The 20607-nt window shown below is 33.8% G+C and overlaps 2 long non-coding RNA genes across 2 annotated transcripts; one reads left to right on the forward strand and one right to left on the reverse strand.

Moving 5' to 3' along the window:
- The first annotated feature begins 3252 nt into the window (after nt 1-3252).
- Nucleotides 3253-7016, forward strand: LOC127871182 (uncharacterized). The gene is made up of 2 exons (XR_008045197.1): nt 3253-3347; nt 5778-7016. It is a non-coding gene; the product is annotated as an uncharacterized LOC127871182 (long non-coding RNA).
- Nucleotides 7017-7645: 629 nt separating this feature from the next.
- Nucleotides 7646-10570, reverse strand: LOC127871181 (uncharacterized). The gene is made up of 3 exons (XR_008045196.1): nt 10489-10570; nt 9534-9680; nt 7646-8998 (listed from the first exon to the last, which is right to left on the reverse strand). It is a non-coding gene; the product is annotated as an uncharacterized LOC127871181 (long non-coding RNA).
- Between the last annotated feature and the right edge of the window lie 10037 nt (nt 10571-20607).

Below are 20607 nucleotides of genomic sequence, written 5' to 3' on the forward strand. Positions count from 1 at the left end.
AAGATGATTAGTGGTGATAATATATACTTCTTACATATCATAAACTTTCAATCAGTTATCAGAATGTAGACAGTTGCTTGAAAGGAAGTAATTTTTCAAACCCTATCGTTACAATATCTACTTTTTTAGCCCGAAGAGTCATCTTTCCTTCATTAACCCTTTGCATGCTGGGAAATTTGTCGTCTGCTAAAATGTCGTCTGCAGAATTTCTAAAATTAGCATTTTCTTCGATTTTTTTCAAAGAATGCTATCAGAATAGCAAACAGTTTGGATCCTGATGAGACGCCACGTTCTGTGGCGTCTCATCTGGATCCAAACTGTTTGCAAAGGCCTTTAAAATTCAGCTCTAGCGCTTTAAGGGTTAACATTCAAATGCGCTAAGAAGCAAGTTTAATGCATTATTGTAGTCCCAGCATATACAATGTACTGTAAAAAAGTCTTCTAAGATTCATAAAATTGACACATTCCATATGACCACTATACAAAAGCATTATAAAGGGACTGTGATATTCATACATTAACATAATTTTTATCTGTACAATCAAACCAACTAATCATTGCTAATTATTGTACAAACAGAGTTGGAAAATTGGAAAATGAAGTGATGCCTGACAAAAAGAGAATATTGGCCTCAATCAGACGACTTGGCATTATAATGGTACTATAGGCAACACTGGATAATTTAAGAATTTGATGTTGAAGAAAAAAGTGTAAAGACACACGTCAGCTATTTATACGTCATAGTTTTCCAGTTTATATTGGTAGGAAATGAAGAGCAACAGTTAACTATACAACCTTAAAACCAACTATTAATATCTGCAACCATGATGAATACAATTACTCAAAGATTACAATACATAGTATTACATACATGTGAATAAAATACAGTTGACCAGGCTGTTAAAATCCTAATCTAGTTATTAACATAGATAAAATGAGCGTAATTTTAAAATTTCAAAAACAGGATTTGGCAGTTATTCTTATCAAAAGTGGGTCGGATAACACCAAAGTAGTCTTCTCTATCAATGATATTTTCAAAGATTGGATTAACTATACAGACTTTCCGGGTAAGACCATGTGTACTATGGCTGTACACAGAACACTGAAACAGAACATGAAACTCATCTTAAATCGAGTCACAGAATGAACATTTGCGATCATTGACATCTAAATTTTCATAACGCCCGGTTTCGATCCTTAGTGGTGCTACTCCACACCTGGATTAACTAAACGCTGCACGATGATTTAAAGGCAGGATCATTTTACAATAAGTTTCAGAACCATAGACGTTTATAAACAAACAATATTTACTTAGTTTATTACGTTCATTACCTCGACTACTTTGCTCACGACTAATGGTTGCATGCCAGTCTACTACATACTGTTAAAAAAATAGTGTCTCTAACAATTACAGGTAGTGCATAATTAGTATTCAAGCTAGCAAACTCACAAAACCCTTCACAGTTTAAACCGCTAAGCTTAATTTTAACTAAATAGCACGAGTTTTTACAGTTATCTTTACCCTTGAATAGAGCCCAGAGTGCAATTCGTTTGTTAAGTCTGCATTCTTGCATTGCGGACAATCGACACCAATGACTGCATATACTTTTCCACTGTCGCGCAATAGTAGGAACCCAACCCATTTCGCATACTTCAGCTGCATTTGGAGTATATCTACCAACCCCTAGAAAAAATCTCATAGCCCGATTATGAACTGCGTTAATACGTGAATATGATTTTGTTCCCCATATTGCCGAGCCATACTCAATCACGGGCTAAACTAAACTATCATACAACTTGGTATAAACATCGTATGTAAACCCTCCTGCAGTTTTACATGTAGCAATAAGGAGACCCAATGCCTGACTATCACTCTGTGCAACCACCTAGGATATAATATTGAAGTCCAAATGGTCTTGCAATAAAACACTCAGGAAGGTTTATCTATCCAAGGTTGACAACACTGATTCACCACATTTGAAAACACTATCACATTGTTGGATACTATTAGGTCTGAAGTGAACAACATTACGACTATGTTCATAACTGCATTTCTACAAGCCCATAACATACAGATTTTATCGTAAAAAGGAACTGAAGAAACTTGTCGCCTCTATTGTTATTATTAACAATTAGAATATTCAATTTACATAAAATATTCAGCAAAAATATTTTTTATGTTAAATGATTAAACAAATCTACTCACTATTTTTGTAATTTTAACATGGACGTTACGTAATAATGTTACTTAACTAAGTCTGTGTAATTGAACAATTTTTAATTGTATCCAGCATTGAAAATATATTTTTTTGATAAATGAAATGCACCACCGAAATTATATATTCATTATGTAAATGACTTATTGATTCTATTCCTTGAATGATTTTGACATGCCTTTTTCTGTTTTGTTTTACCCACTATTCGTATTCATTGTTTTGTGTTGTACTTCTCAAATTAATGTACCATGTCTTTGCTATCTCAAACACATACCGTGTAAAGGCTATACATTTGCAATATGTTGTTTTATGCCTTATAAATGTTATGTTATGATATTTTATATAAACACGTTTTCCATAAAAGATATTATTAACGCCTTCTGGGAGGATTGTGGTGCATGTCATTTTGCGACGACAGTTTTAATAATCGTGTGCGAAAAACTTAACTTTAAAATAATTGCATAGCATTTATCTATAATTATCGTGGAGAAATGGCTATTCCACGTGCATACCTCCTGCAAATGTGTACTAACAAAATATCTGTCAAATTTCAGGTTGACAGATAAACAGTAGGAGAGAACAAACAGACAAACGGAAGGACGGCCTGGCGTTCCAGACGGGGAACTTTCCTAGTAAAGAATTTACAATGTGTATGTCATGAAAGATACATTCTTAATTTTGAAACAAATGAGTTTCATCTAGGGTTATGCAATAGCGAATAACTTCAGTGCCTTCAGCGATTCGATTAAACTAGACAACGATCAAAGTTATAATTAGACACGTTTGCTAGCCATACTTCGACAGCCAGTCTCTCCTAGGTTCACTTTGTATTCAGCGATAAATTACTGCGTAGAGATCATGAACAACTTAGGAATGTGCAACTCGTTTACTGCTTGTTTTATTAACTGTATAATGTTAGTATGTATACTACATAATTAGAACAGGTTACTGTCATATCGTTTTTTTAATTTATCAGATGAGGCTTAAAATACAATATTGACGAGGTTTGCAAAAGCATAAATTACAATACGTATTGGGTTTAGCACTGCACCGGGGATGAACAACTTTTGTCACGTGACCACAAAAGTCAACGCAGGTTGTTGAATTACATCAGGAATCCCGCTCCGTCAGGTAATTTTCATCTTTTTATAGAGAATATGTTAAAATTTCTGGACAATACAAAGCTTATGACATGCTTCATACCTTTTCGCATATTAAGACGCATTGCACTTGTTTCGAAGCTTTGCAGTTTTTAAGAACACTTCGACACAAACTTTAGATTTTCGATGCAAACGCAGTTTGATTTTATATTTTTTTACTTTCCATTCACGAATAAATCATATTTCTAGAAAAATGAGAGCACACGATGCTTAATTTTTGATGATTTATTGTATTTGCGATATAAGTTGTTGTTGTTATATTTAATTTGGGCAGTTCTTGCTATTTCAAAAATTTACAAACGCGGGTTGGTTGAGCAAACGCAGTTTGCTGAAGCTGGATTATGGCAAACGCAGGTTGGTTAAGATTACGGAATCCGGATAGTGACATCTATATTCTTGCTCTTCTTTCATCAAGGGCGACACACGACACACGAAGCGATACACGATATTTTGCGCGACAGTCGCGGCGACGCGCGATATTTTATTATTCAAATATCGCCCATATTATCCGAATTTCGTGTAACGCGGTCTAATTTCAGACCGCGACACACGACACACGAAGCGATACTCGATATGTACTGTTCAAATCAAATCATCATCAACATCTTCATCATCATCATCTCCATCTTCATCGCCATTATCATCATAAAATAAATCGCGATTCGGAGCGGAGTATTGTAAAATGAAGATCTCAAAAGAATTGAAAAATAATTTGTCGGAATGTTATTTTTCTCATGCTGTTTTGTTAGTTGTCCAAATATATTTAATATTAAATATTATCTTAATATTAAGATTTGGTAGTTAAAGAATGCAATTTGAATGAACACAATTGTATGCATATGTTTTGCTCAGCTGTGAAGATTGAGGGAACAATTTATAGAAGAACTGTGAGAATCATCTCTACAGTGTTGCTACTGTTCCGCAATTCATAATACTATATTTTCGGCACACGAGCATTTTACTAAAATGTTGAAAGTTAATAAAAACAAAATATACGGTGTTTGGGAAAACGTATTGAACACCTGAATGTTGAGACACTTTACGACAATGGGCTCGAGTTACAGGTTGTAGCACGGCGTCTCCGTTAGCAACGTACCAGTATAAATTTAATATAATAGCAAAATTGAACTGAGCCTCGCTCTGTGAAAAGGGGGTTGAAAGCATGTGCGTTAAGTGTTGTCCCATATTAGCATTTGCAGTCCGCACAGGCTAATCAGGTACGCCACTTTCCGTCTAAACTGGGCGTTCTTCTAAGAAGAGACTTCTGAAACGAAAAGAATCATACAAGCGGCACGAGTCGTCCCTGATAAGCCTGTGCGGACTACACAGGCTAATCTGAGACAACACTTTACACACATGCATTAAACCCATTTTTCGCAGAGCGACGCCCAATTTTCCGAGTCTAAAAAGTTTGAGAATATTAAAACCCATTCTTAATATTAATTAGCACATTCATATATTGTCAGCCTGATTAAAATTACTGAGAGCAACACCACTCATTCGAATAAAAAATCTGTACCCGCTTCGTCCAGATAAACTTACTTGCTTGTTTGTTTTAACCTAACCATGATAAAAAGAGACATACCTACTTATTACAATATATGAACATAATTTAATTCCATCCGCATCATCAGATGAGGATAAATATAACAACCAATGTTATCTTATTTCTCTTAATGAATAAATTGAAAACACAAATAATGTTGCCCATTTGTAAAACCAAAAATAAAATCAGAATAATAACACGCCAAATCAATGTTTCGAAAGCACTGTTATGCAATTAGAAAACACAAACGAGCAATAAAACCAATCGAAGCATTTGAAATTGACATTCGGATTATGAATGCAGTAAAAATAGCCCCTTTTTGTCTCCCCTGATTTTTTGAAAACGCGACAGTCGACAGGCGATATGATTATAGCGAAACTTGAACAGTACAAATATCGCGTGTCGCCGCGACTGTCGCGCAAAATATCGTGCGTCGCTTCGTGTTTCGTGCGTGGTCCTTTGAACGCGAGACACGACACACGAAGCGATACACGATATTTTGCGGGACAGTCGCGGCGACGCACGATATTTTGCGCGACAGTCGCGGCGACGCACGATATATTTAACACGATATATCGCCTTTTGGGCTACCTACACAAGGGCGATATTTCCTGGTACATTCTCGCTCGTCGCTCCGTGTATCGCGCAAAATATCGTGCGTCGCCGCGACTGTCGCGCAAAATATCGTGTATCGCTTCGTGTGTCCCCCTTGATGAAAGAAGGGCGAGATTATAGATGGCACTATCCGGATTCCGTAAAAGATAGTGGTATACGCCGGTTGATTGAATATTGAATACCATTTTGTTTCAATTTTGAATGTTGTACTTATTCCTATGATATCATTTTCCTTTTCAGAATGACACGAAAAAAGTCTCACCTCGGGCGGACCAAACGAAGGACTGGATTGCATCACACTTCTGAATTCCTACCGCCAACAACCTCGCCTTTTCGAACAGCAATGAAACGAAAATTAACACCAATGAAGTCTCCAATTCAGCAACCCTTTCGATCTCCTTTGTATAAAGCAAAACGAAAATCGCACCGAGAACTATTTAAAGACAATGATAATCGCGATACTAACTGGGTTATTGATATGAACTCTCAAATTCAAAGTGACAACGCGCCAAATCCAATGAATGATATTTTTGACAAAGAGGAGAACAACAATAAGTGCAGTGCAACACAAACACAGAATGTTACCGTTGAAAATTGCACACAAACGGAAAATGATTATGCATCAAATATACTTACCAACCCTAATATAGCAAATAACATCGCAAAAGAATTAAAGGAAATGGTGGACGTTGTCGTCAAAAAGGTTAATTGCCAAGTTGAAGAAGATCAATTTCATGTATTCACTAAGAGTCTAGGACACGGGTTCGAACCGTCGACGAGTACAGGGGTCATAATTGCCTGAAAATGATACTCAGTACTGTTAATAATTCATGATTCGACATAAAATGTGATTACATTTTATTGTCTTTGCTTCGGATGATGTCAAGCTGAAAAACTCGCTCTCAGTAAATAAGATGGTAAATGTTGTAAAATAAATAGTTTTCGATAACAAATATCATGTTTCAGGGACCACGAATTTGACATTCCAAAACGGAAGGAACCTAAACGAAAATTTGACACCGTGTCAACAAGCAGAAACGCTCTCCAGAAGGGAACGTTGGGTGCCGATGGGAGAGGGCAAGACGAAATGACAGCAAAATGCTTCTAACATCAAAAATGGGAATTGACATTGACCCGTAAAAGGAAATCATAATATCATACGACAGTTTGTAGTTCTTTAAAAGACAGCTGTCATTTTTGATATTCGTTAACCAACGTTACCTATATTGATTCCGTGTAATGCTACTGAATTTGATTTTGTGTTGCTCTTTCTATGTTTATGCATTGAGGAGCTACCAATATTGGGGCCGTATAATATGCTGCCTATATTGACGCTGTGGGATGCTTCATTTAACGAGGCCTACCGGTATATTCAACCTTTTTGGGGGATTTGAAACAACAACAGACATATTGGATCTAACTTTATTTTGTTTGCTGTTATTTGTTTCAAGTTTTAAAATTACAGTTTCTAAAAAATGCCATGTATCTTGTATCTTGTTAATTAAAAAAAAGGTATCTTTCTTTTAGTTGCATAATGATAAATAATGTGGACCTATAAGGAGAGAGGTATCATGAAGCAAATAAAACAATCGATTCCTCTTATTCTGCAAGACATAGTTTTCATTTTAGGTGTATACCATTATCTTTTGATCCGAAACTTTAAATATAATAATAACTATTGACCTTTACATGGGCGCCTTGCAAATCACTAGTGTCTTCATATTGGTCATACAATATAATGTCTTTATGTGTAACGTGAGAATCCTGACAATCTTACAATATGATTGTTGGAGATAATACTTAAAATAAAGCTGAAGGCATACTACATCCATGACAAAGTACACTTCACCGAGATAAGTCTAACTATACTGTGAAAAACATTGAAAAACCCAGCGGTTGAACGCAAACAAGATCAGTGTCTTTAACAACAAAACGAACCAAACATATGCAGATTAATTGTTTTATTGCTGCAAAGAATATCCCGTATCGCAATAATAGCTTATACGCAAAACATTAAACTGGCCTATGTGCAACTTGAGAAGGAATTACAGATTTACATGTAATTGTTGACAATTCGCACAATGATTCCAATGAGACAAAAAGCTAACTCACCAAAAATATATTTTAATCATATTGATTCGAAATAGATAAACAAAAATCGCAGATTACAAATGAGTCTCGCTCTGTGAAAAGGGGGTTTAATGCATGTGCGTAAGGTGTCGTCACATATTAGCCTGTGCATTCCGTACAGGCTAATTAGGGACAAACCTTTCCGATAAACTCGACTTTTGCTCAGAAGAGACTTTCTTTTAACAAAACATATCATAAAAGCGGAAAGTGCCGTCCCTGATTAGCCTATGTGGACTGCACTTTACGCACATGCATTAAACCCCCTTTTCACAGAGCGCGGCTCAAATGTATATTCCAGCGGATATGGTGAGATCAACAATAATCACAGATAATCAACATAAATTACAATGATTTTGAAAAGATCAACAATAATCACAGATAATCAACATTAATTACAATGATTTTGAAAAGATCAACAATAATCACAGATAATCAACATAGATTACAATGATTTTGAAAAGATCAACAATAATCACAGATAATCAACATAAATTACAATGATTTTGAAAAGATCAACAATAATCACTGGTTATATAAATCACAATTAATCGGTTGAGATCAACAATAATCACAGATAATCAACATAAATCACAATGATTTTGATAAGATCAACAATAATCACAGATAATATAAATCACTATTAATAGGTTAAGATAAAAAATTCACAGATAATCAACATAAATTACAATTATTTTGATAAGATCAACAATAATCACAGATAATCAATATAAATCACAATTCATGGGCTGAGATCAACAGTAATCACAGATGAGCAATAATGAACACAATAATTTGTATGAGATCAACCATTATCATAATCATTTTAAATTAGAATGATAAATATTACAACAATAATCTTATTAAAAACAGGAATATCAAACAAAACAACACAAGATAAACGATATGAAACACAATGTTTAAGACGCAAAAACACGCGTAATACTATTTATTATTGTATGACAGTCTGTATTTTCAATAATTAAGAAAATAACCACGGCACATTGGTAAGAATTAAAAATAATTCTTGGTCTTATCATCGTCATGCAACAGATGACTAGGCCCGGTGCTTTGCAGATCTGTTCTTTGATAGACTACTGCGGTGCCTGTACCTCTTTTCACACATATCACAAGCAAAGTTTTTCTCTCCATTGTGGGTGGCAAGGTGGGCCTGAAGGTCAATTTTCTCCCGGAGCGTTGCATTGCAAATTGAGCAGGTAAATTGCTTTGCAGCAACCTCCCTCCGGACGTGACGATTCAGGTCATCTTTGGTTGAAAACTTTTTGCCGCATTGTTCACAGGGGAACGGCTTTTCAACACCATGAATGCTGCATCTATATAACAAAAACAAATGGAACTGTTGAATTATTATTCAATACAGAAAAATACACACAGAATATTATCCATAACAATGTGGAACTTAACAAAATGATGGTCGTCAGAAGCGCTCCAGATAAGGCGCGTTAACGCGTATTTACGCATTTCAAAATCCAAAATACGCATTAAATAATATGTTTAAGGGTCCAATTACATACGTGAAGTATCGGAACGCGTACATTCTGGATTTATACGGTGTAAATTCCAATTGTTCAGTGACAATTTGCATTGAAATTTATCTGGACAATTATGGTCGTTAAAAACTAAATACTATAATGAGCACACCAATATGCACCACACTAGTAATAATGTGTTAAGTGTTTTAAAGCCGGCTTTTTTCGAAAACACCATTCAAAACATTTTAAATAGTGCTTTGCAACTAGGTTATAAAAACATACTTTCGCTCAGAATGCAATGACCTATGTTGAATTGTATCTTGATTTTTAAACCGACAGAACCTAGCATTGTACTAAAAACAAAAAAAATACAAACCTGTGTCTGTTGAACGCCTGTTTTGTGTAAAATGTTTTTCCACAACAGGCGAATCGTCCAGTCCCTCTGTGGCGCTTATCATGAAGCTTTAACCCCCACTTCGATTTAAATGTCTTTCCACAGATTTCACACACGAGCGTCATGTTTCTGTAATGAAAGAATTACTTTTTGTTAAAATATATTTCTAAAATGTTTTTATAAAGTTTTAAAGACTACACCAAAAGAGATATGAAACGCAAGTGATTGGATGTGACACACTATCTGCTATTCTTTTCGTCACAGTTCAATAAACATGCGTGTTTACTAATGCACGGGATTTTCGTGAGTTTTGGCGCGTTTAGCGTCATTCGAGGTCCGCTTAAAGGAGGCAACGCACGTTGTGGTTCAATATACTTGTAACAGTACTTAATGTGTTGATAAGCATATTTCCGCTCTGTTTAAATGTCCTCAATTGAAGTTCCGTAGTCATATATTGTGTTGAATAGTTAATATTTTCGTATTTGTAACCATATCATATTTTAGAAGACTTTCAAAAATGTGTACAGTGTGCGTTTCATTATCCTTTGAATATTCTCGCAACCTGCGTTTGCCATTTCCTATTGCTCAAGAAATACCAACCTGCGTTTGCAAAACAAAACAAAACAAAAAAATAAGATATTTTTCAATTTGCACCGCTATTTTTGTCATGAATCTTATTAAATATATTAAAATGAAGTGTAAAATCATACTAATTCAGTCGTTAAACAAATATTGTTGAAAGAAAATCATCAACACCACATAAACAAACAGCGTTTGCAATGCATTTCAGAATTTTGTGTCGAAGTGTTCTCGGAAAGTGGAAACAGTAAAGGCAATGGAATCATTTCAAATAAAAGTTTATTTAGTATACTGTGTCATAGGCTATCACTTGTTAAAAACTGAAATTTTGATTATATGAAAAAACAACAAAACTTACCTTAATGTACAAGATTACAATCTGTTTCTGCAACCGGCGTTGACTATTGCGGTCACGTGACAAAAGTTGTTCATCCCCGGTGCACTGTATACTAGGTTGTCGATGAATAAATATGAATTCCTCTGAAAATGAATAAACATGTTGTTAGTACACTTGGCGTTATTAAAGTGTTTTATTACACTTGGCAGCTAGTAAGTCGCATGATTTGAACAATTGAATAAAAAGGACAGTTAGGCAGCCAGATTTATATTTGAGTTAAGGAGACAATTCAGCAGTCGGATGAATTCAACATTTAATTTAAGTGGACAGTAATATTTAAACATGTGTCCACAGTAGAAGGTTACGAATTGTAAAAGGTAAACAAATGACTACAGTGTACATTTGGGAAGTACATTTGACCGCTGTTGAAAGTTTGTCAGTCGGCTGACTTTCAAATATGATCGTGGCACGTTTTCTGAGAGTAACAAGTTTAAATTCATTTCTTAGAATAAATATTGTTTCATAGCGACATCACTGATCGTAAACACCGATTCCTATTTTAATAAATTAAATTACGTTCTTTTCTATGAACAGGGTCCTAATCGACGTTTAAACATTGTTCATAAAGTCACAACTTTTTATGTGTTGTTGAGCTAAAGTAATGATACATCCCTGCAATGTTTCGGTAATCACTAGGTTCTTGCAGTATAAATTGTGAACGTAAATGGTTAGTGACCACGAACAACGAAATACGTTGACTGAACAGAAAATGACACCAATTTGCACTTTGGGTTAATTTGAATTAACATTTCAATCAAATTAGGTTCGTAACGTATCACATTCCAACTTGAGAGTATCACAGTTTTAGTCATCGTTAAATTTAATTGTTTCGATAATTAGCTCACGAAACCTTCAAACGTTATTATGGCTATTTTCCTGACAACGGTACACTGTATCAGCAATCCTTTTAGAACGTATGCTGCGTCATAATAAAACATGATCCGGATTATGAAATAAATAACAATGAAACCATGGGAACACACATGGCTTACCCATTTTGAGTACCAATGGTATTATATGCACATACGTAACGTATATAACGTAAGTGATGTTAAACGAATTAGAAATTAGTTAGTCTTTTATAAATATGCCAAAATAAGTTTTACCCACAATCTAGCAAAATCAGGAATAAGTCTATAGGCGCTCAAAGGAGAGGACCACACTGTAATTGCTAATTTCAAGTACCGATAGATATGATCCTTTTTGGCATTTTAAACAAATATAATTGTTAACATGTGTGGTATTTCAATGGTGCTTGTAACCGGCATGCGATCTATTTACGCTGATGGAATAACGACTCTTAAACAGTTGTAAATAAGCAAACAGTTACAACGAGCTGTAAGTATCTCTTTGATCGTATGCGTATTGTTACGTTAAGCGGGTATGGGCACAAATAAAGGCAAAGACACTATTATTTATATTTTTAATTAAAATTACCTTCCATCCGTTCAAAAGCTCAATGAACACTATTGTCATGAATAATTATATTACATCTTAATGTTGTTGCTGTGCAGTCAACTGGACTAAAAAATAATTTATAATTATAACTTCTTGAACCGCGTCATTGATAAGCTAACAATATAGAGAGGATGTTTGTGGATTTCGGTGAAATATCGATTTTATTTCACGAGTGATCATAGAAAACAATATTTTCACGAGTGGCGCAGCAACTAGTGAAAATTTATATTTTCTATGATTACGAGTAAAATAAAATCGATATTCTATCGAATCCAACAAATTTTCTTTTTATTTTATGCCTTTTTTTATCGTTTATTGACATTGTAAATGAGTTTAACTGGATAATTTCGCTGGATTTATGACGTGATTTCGTAGAAAAAATGACGTCAGTGCACAGTTAAACAGTGAAAAATATCGATATTTTTCACTGTTATTTTTCACTGTTTGAAACAGTGGAATACCAGTTTTATTTCACTGATTTTTCTCTATAAACCACCGGAAAGCATAAAATAAAGAATACGATCTAACGGGTTTTGACACGCTTAACATTTCATAGAACGGTGTTTGGTAATTGTGGTCACTGATTTGGTCGTCTTTATTTGAACTACAAACATAATGCGCAATTTACGAAAAGTTTGTTTCGCTGGTTGCATGCATGCCTGCTCCCTAAATACAAACATGACTTGAACACGATGACACAGATATCATTTTGCCTTACAGTGATCTTTCGAAAAAAAGGTTTATGCACACGTACGTGTCCATTAATTCAGTATTATATCTCAAACAGTGAATTTAAATTATCAAGATGCACTCCATAATAAATATTAGTAACAATCAAAACTATTTGTGTCATAACCTAACAATTTTGAGTGCATAATCTTTGTCTAATTAGTTCAAATCGGAATAATTATATACAAAGTAAAAAAGCATTATGTTGTTCATTATACATAGTACACTCAATTGTATTGATGGCTAATCTCATTTACCAGTTTACTTGACTAATGCTGAATAATGATTTGATGTGTTTTGTTCATTTAGGTTCTTAAATTGTCTTCAGTCTTAAAAAAGATCATATTATCCATGTTAGTTCCTTTACTCTTAAGCCGTGTTTATCAATTATTGCGAACAAATGAACATGCAATGTAACACTATTTAATTTCACGCCTATGCCAACGTCTGAATAATTAATGAACTTTGAAGTTTTAACTAACTTAAACAGCAACAAAAAGTCTAGCAGAACATTTCTGACGACGGCTTCAAATGTAGAATCCATTAAATATTTACTTTAAGATAATTATTATCTCGAGCATTAGAGGTATGCCAACGAACCGTTACGATGCCAAAGTTCCGTTTCATGGGTTTTAATAACCTTATCTATTTAATGTAAACCCTTGGGTAAACAATCTAAAGGCGGAGCGATGTAAACCCTTAGGTAAACAATCTAAAGGCGGAGCGATTGATTGCTGCCTTGTGGGAAATACACAAAAAATAGTTGCCTATTTTTTACGATTTACTCGGTGTTTACGTTGTTTGGTTGTTGCTTGTATTGTATTGGGTTCCAATTCATAACTTTATTCGAAATAAAAAAGTATTCTACGTAGTAAATTATATCTTGTACTAACCTCACTTTCGCAACATAATTCTAGATGCCGAAGCCGGCCAAGCGCTTATTTTTAAATAACAATGTAGTGCAAGTTCATTGTATGATACAAACAACAAAACACGCTAGTACTGGATACGGTTACACAAATAATAAACATAAGTGTATTAACATTTACATTCCTATTATGCACTTGGTATTTTAAAAGGTTTACAATTGCCCATATTAGTGGTTCCTTTTCTTAATAAGTTTTATAAGCTTGCATTTTTCGTGCTAAGTATATATTATTATAAAAACCTCTTATTAAAGGTAATAACGCCTTTCTCTTGTATACAAATATCTCCATTCGAATTTCTCTTATCATGTATTATACTATCTTTCATTTAGACGCTTGTACTCCAAAATAGCATTGATTGACAGGACTGTTTGCTATATGTGTTTACATTTCGTGATCCAGGATATACAATAACATACTTAAAATTCTCTTTGTAAAATTGAAATCCAAGAATATGCGTCATATTTGCCATATTTGATTACACGAATTCATTATATTTGATGATAGGCGTGTCTTTGGATATATCGATACATGTTTCATTACGTGTGTTCACAACATATTTCATTTAAAAGAAAAGCACGAGGTAATAACACATACTCGCTTAATGTGTACGTACTTTAATACTTACGTAGTTACTCATGAGCATAAACCGTCGGAATTTTCTGTAAGGTAGCAGTAATCAAAAGTATAGTGTTAAGTGCTATGCAAGATATTTTCATATATATACCATATAAATACGAACATGCAATCGTTAATTATTCAGAATATTGAAAACTTGAAAGAAGTTTTAACTACTGACGTAGACCGGATTGACATTTTGTATTAACTCAATTACAAAGTGTTACCGCTGTACTTATATCACCGCGGTAATAAATTAATAACATCAGTTACAACTAGGTAACAGAGGTTACAATTGCATGACTACAGTCTTATAGTGTTAGCTATTGCGCGTATATGTACTTTTGGTTAAAAAAACGGCATATTATGGAACGAGGACCGTTTGCCGAAATGTTGAATACTGTTTTAAAACGTGATCACTGATGTACTGGTAATGATAGTAACTTTCTTCATACAGTAAAATATGAGCTTCTTTCTCGAAAAACTGGGTTAAAAGAATGTGCGTAAAGTGTCGTCCCAGTTAAACATTTGTTATCCACCCAGGCTAATTAGGGACGACACTTTCCGCCTCAACTGGATTTTCGTTTAGAAAAGAAGGGTCTCCATTGAAACAAAAATTTCCATAAAAGCGGAAAGTGTCTTTACTGATTAGCCTGTTTGGATTGCACAGGCTAATATCAGACGACAATACACGCACATGCATTTAACTCTCATAATTACCCTAAACGCCAATGTAGTGTAGATGGCACGACTCACAGAAATTGATTTAGAAGGCGGCTTGGTAACAGTACATGCGATTGGCTGTAGTCGCCGTCTTGCACTTCTTGTTGCTCACATAGGCACTCGGCCGGTCATCCAGGGGAGAGCTGTCTTGAAACGGAGACACATTGTTTGTGCTTATCAAATTATAAAGAAGATAAGAGATATACTATAGTACTTGTATAACCCTTTATTGATTTCTATAATTCAAGTGTTCGAGCACCATTCATACAGATACCCGGCCTGTAGCCATAGGGGCTGGAAATGGAGACAACACGTTTCTAATCCGGGTATATTACAAGAAAAAATAAAACAAGGATATTTAAAACACATGAGTAGTGCTAATTTTAACACAACACGAATTCATATTCGACAAACGTTAATCTAACTTATCATTTTAGTTTAAACCTCTTATTTCATCTCGATTGAATCGAACTCTAAGGCTAATTGAAACGCTCTCGATCCGTTTCCTGGCGTAGAACCAGTACTTGGTGCGTATTTGAAGAGATCTACACAACAAAATTAGACCCACGGCCTCCGTGTCGATAGACATACAGAAAATCCATTACGCGACGGTGACGACGATGGTTGTACTTCTGATGGTGGACGAATTTGTGAACGAATATAAAGGATCCAACATGCCGCTTGAATTGTGAAGTATTCATCATTGGAATCAATATGATTGTTTAACGGCCACATTTGTATTGAATAAATGTTATTTACATAAACGCGGATATTGTTTTTTCAATATTAATTAGTCATTTTCACATATTAGTCGGTTCATATATAAAGAATCAGCTCGTTTTTATCAACACAGCAGGCAAAGGGGATGATATGATTCGTTGTGTTTCGAATGGCATGCTCATGCTACTTCACCACATAAGTTGATAATCCAAGCAAAGAAACGGCGTGAAAATAATGTTGCTGATCTAAAAGAGCTTACATGCACATGAGCCTCACTTTTGTTAAACACATTACAATGCAAGTGCTCTCAGTGTCGTCCCAGAGTAGCCTATGCAGTCCGGTGGAATTTTGCTAAGAAGACAATTCGGTAAGACGAATAATACAAACCAAGCAAAGTGTGTCGTCCCTGCACAGGCCAAATTGGGACGACTCTTTACGCACATACAATTAGACATGTTTTCTCAGAGTGCGGCTCAAATAAAACTATTTACGACTATTTACGACTTTTTACGACTATTAACGACTCTTTACGCACATACAATTAGTCATGTTTTCTCAGAGTGCGGCTCAAATAAAACTATTTACGACTATTTACGACTTTTTACGACTATTAACGACTATTTACGACTATTTTCGCACATACAATTAGACATGTTTTCTTAGAGTGCGGCTCAAATAAAACTATGTACGACTAATTACGACTTTTTACGACTATTAACGACTATTTACGACTATTTACGCACATACAATTAGACATGTTTTCCCAGATGCGGCTCAAATAAAACTATATACGACTATTTACGACTGTTTACGACTATTAACGACTATTTACGACTATTTACGACTATTTACGCACATACAATTAGATATGTTTTCCCAGATTGCTGCTCAAATAAAACTATGTACGACTATTAACGACTATTTACGACTATTTACGCACATACAATAAGACATGTTTTCCGAGTGCGCAGCTCAAATAAAAGTAGTGTTGAAGTTGTTTACCCGGTACCGATGAAGCCTTCATATCACATGTGCAAACACCGCGGCAATAGAGCCGTGTAAAAAAACAACGCGTAAATAAAAGTGTAGATATTTAAACACGTATACATTCTCTTTATTCTTCTACAACTACCATTAACACTGTTTACTTACGGTTAATAAACACTTTTAATGTATACGTGAGCAAAATAAAATATAATATGTTTGCGTACATTTTGTAGATTTTCACTTAAAGTTACTCTTATATTTTCGACGGTGATCAAAGATCAAAGATATCCAGATTATTACATCGGTTAGGTATCCAAACGTGCATGTCAGGCAGACAATACCATTGTTTTCCGCCCAGGCTCACAATATATTTGTTCCCGCTATTTTAGTTCACTATTTGAGTCGCGTTTTGAGAAAACTGGGCTTAATGGATGTGCGTAAAGTGTCGTCCAAGATGAGCCTGTGCATTCCGCACAGGCTAATCAGGGACAAAACTTTCCGCTTTTATGACATTTTTCGTTTAAATGGTGTATCTTCATAGCGAAAATCCAGTTGAGACAGAAAGTATTGTCCCTGATTAGACTGTGACGACACTTTACGCACATGCATTAAGCCCAGTTTTCCCGGAACGAGACTCATTTGATCATGTACATTGAATGCCTTGTATCAATAAAATGTTTAATCTTCTGGTTTCCGCACACGGTTCTTTCCCAAGCAGAATGTGTGGTGCATGTATTGTTTCTCGGTAGAACACACCTCATAGGGGCACAAATCTCGGAGATGTCAGTGTACAGCGACTTAAGAAACAGCAGTGCGTACATTTGAAACGAAGAAAACGGTTTATACTTCACTATGTTAGAGAAATGCATTACTGTTACTATCTATATAAATTATGACGAAACAATGTCCTATCGTACGTGCTTTTACTTGTTATTTCAATGTTCCTTGAAGTTTTCATTATTTCCATTTAATGTAATTGGTAACGGGATCTTCATTTACGTACGATACATTATTTAGTTCTTAATAATTAATTATTCTGTCCATTACGGTCTTAGTGAATGTTGTATTTGTAGTGTTTCATTTTCAATTAGCATTAAATGCTACCATTCTTCAATTTATGCAAATCAGCGTTAAGCGCTAATATTCTATGATCCATAATAGATGTAAATAATCAAAGAAGTCGACAGTGTAAACAGCCCATTTTATTCTCTGTAATATCCAGAAAACACTGTGTTAATTTATTAAACAATATAAATATTTACATGCATAAATATCATGTATGATATATACGTACATATGCAACGATATTGATTCTTAATATATATTAATAAATCACACAGAATATTGTTCAATTTCACTAACAGTTTTCAGGCATTAACATTATTTTGTTAAATCATAAAATAAAGAAATTATTTATTTATTAGAAGACAGTACTATTTGTTTTACTAATATGATACTTATAAAATAGCAATTATCATAAATACACAATATATATTTATTTGGATATTGTGCAGTCAAACAACTTTCCTAAATACTCTACATTGAATGTAGCTGAAACAAATTAAAGTAGTTAACAATAATTTAAGTATGAATATATTTATTTGCAGCAAACAATAATTTAGGTTTGAAAATAAATAAGTAGCAACAGCTCACCTGTAATATCCAGAAAACACTGTGCTTCAGTGGCGCACAGGTTTCCTTAAATATTTTTTCGGTGGCTGCTGAAATTTGATCAGACTTTCCCAAATACGTTACTCACGTGATCCTACGTGGTCTCACGCAGTACATTGTTTCACCTACTTTTTTATATTTGTTCGGGTCAAAGTTGTTAACCCTTGGTCATGGAACTTTCTAGAAGTTTCTACTGCTTACGTTTGCGTTCTTGATTTGGTAAACAATTTAGATTGGAATGTGCTATTCTTTGTTAGCTTAGTAAGCTGTTTTCTTATAGTACATCAATGATAGAGTATCAATATGATAGAGTTTGTAGCTCACCTGGCACAAGAAAGTATTCCGGTGTGGTTTTGTGAAAACTGGGCTTAATGCGTGATATGAACTGCACAATTCCTTAAGTATTTCTAACAATGTACAATAGTTATTCTAAACAATATGCAATAGTTATTTTAAACAATATGCACTAGTTATTTTAAACAATATGCAATAGTTATTTTAAAATTTTGTTAATTGAAATTAATTAAAACTTTATTAATTATGATTAATTAAAATTATTAAATAAGTTAAAGTGAAAATTTAAATATTACAAATATTTTATAAGATTGTGATTTTAATTGGATTACATCTTCCCCTCCTTCTTTTTAATTAGAATTCCTATTCTAATATATGGGCTGTTTAAATTTAACTGCTGTTTAAAACAATCCCAGAACATTTAACTGTATAATATTAAAGCATGCATACATGAATCTAACAAATTTAACAACAATCGAAATAGATGTAATATATAGATAATAGAAAAAGAATTCGTAAACACACTATGCATTAATCGTAAATGAAAATACAACAACTCTAAATGTACACTCCGCCTGAAGTGTCTATAACAAAACAACAAATATAAACAGGGTTTCAAATAAACTATATTAGAGAATCAATACTAAAATCATTATTTGAAACATCAATAAGACAAAGATCAAGTACAACGTAATTAAAATGCACAATAATGACAAAGCAGTCTATATACATGTTAGTATTTGTTGGAAAACAAAAGAATTATCAAGTGTTATTTATACAATTGAAAAGTTTGTAAGTTAATGTTTAGCATAGGCGACTTTAATAGTCACATTTAGTTATACATTTTTATGTTGTTGTTTTTTTTTTTGTATGTTCATTTGGGTTCCAACATATACTGTGTTATTTACAGATACATATACATGTACATGGATCAAGGTTTATTATGAAATAATTCCCAGTTGATACATTTTACAGCATGGAGACATAATTTACAAATTTTGAATCCGTTTTGTATAGTGTCATAGGAGCAGAAGATATGATAGGGTGTATGGCAACAAGGGGTTCGACTTAATAATAAATAAGCAAGAGTATTAAGTTTTTTGAATTTTGGACGACAATTTTTCAGCGAAGCATGACAAACTCGACAATATGTGTCGTCAAAATCGATAGGGATCGATTGGCATTTAAGGGATTGTTTGTAAAAGCGAAAATGTTGAGTCATTAATTTATTGATTTGTTTAAGATCTGCATTTAAGATGTCTGTAATGGAAAAATCATATAACGAGGGAGGTAGAAATTTTGATTGAAGAAATCTTTTGTGGGCTATTATGGATATTTGGGATTTTGATCCGAACCTTAAAATAATTGCTTGGCAGATTTGAAAATTTAGGGGGTGGATTTCATAAAGTAGATGGTCGAGCATTTGAAAATAGAGTATATTTATGTCGAAGTAGTTTATAGCAAACATTAAGCTTGAAAATGAAATGTTAGAATTATTTAACATGTAGGTAAATAGTAACTTTTTAGTACGTCTATGGATTTTTCTTAGTTTGGAAAAAGTATTTAAAAAGTATTTTATGTGATGCAGTTGATGGTGATCTAAAGGGAGGGAAATGTATAAATTACTAGAAGAGTTGCCATTGTATTTAAATAATAACTTGAAATAATTAGAGAACAATATAAAAAATGAAATGTTAATAACAATATCCATTTTATGAAAATAATGAAATGTAAAATTGACAATAGGGAACCAAAAATGTAACGATAAAATGATATTATATATACAATAGAGTATCAATGAAAATACAAATTTAAGAACACAATTATGAAATACACAGTATATTTATATGAATGATGTATTGTCGTGTGCGCCTGAAATGAGAACAGCGAAAGTATAATTTATTTATTTATTTATTTTTATTTTTTATTTTTTTATGAAGCATGTATGTAATGA

This window comes from Dreissena polymorpha, chromosome 3 (assembly GCF_020536995.1).
Source record: "Dreissena polymorpha isolate Duluth1 chromosome 3, UMN_Dpol_1.0, whole genome shotgun sequence".
Classification (NCBI taxonomy): Eukaryota; Metazoa; Mollusca; class Bivalvia; order Myida; family Dreissenidae; genus Dreissena; species Dreissena polymorpha.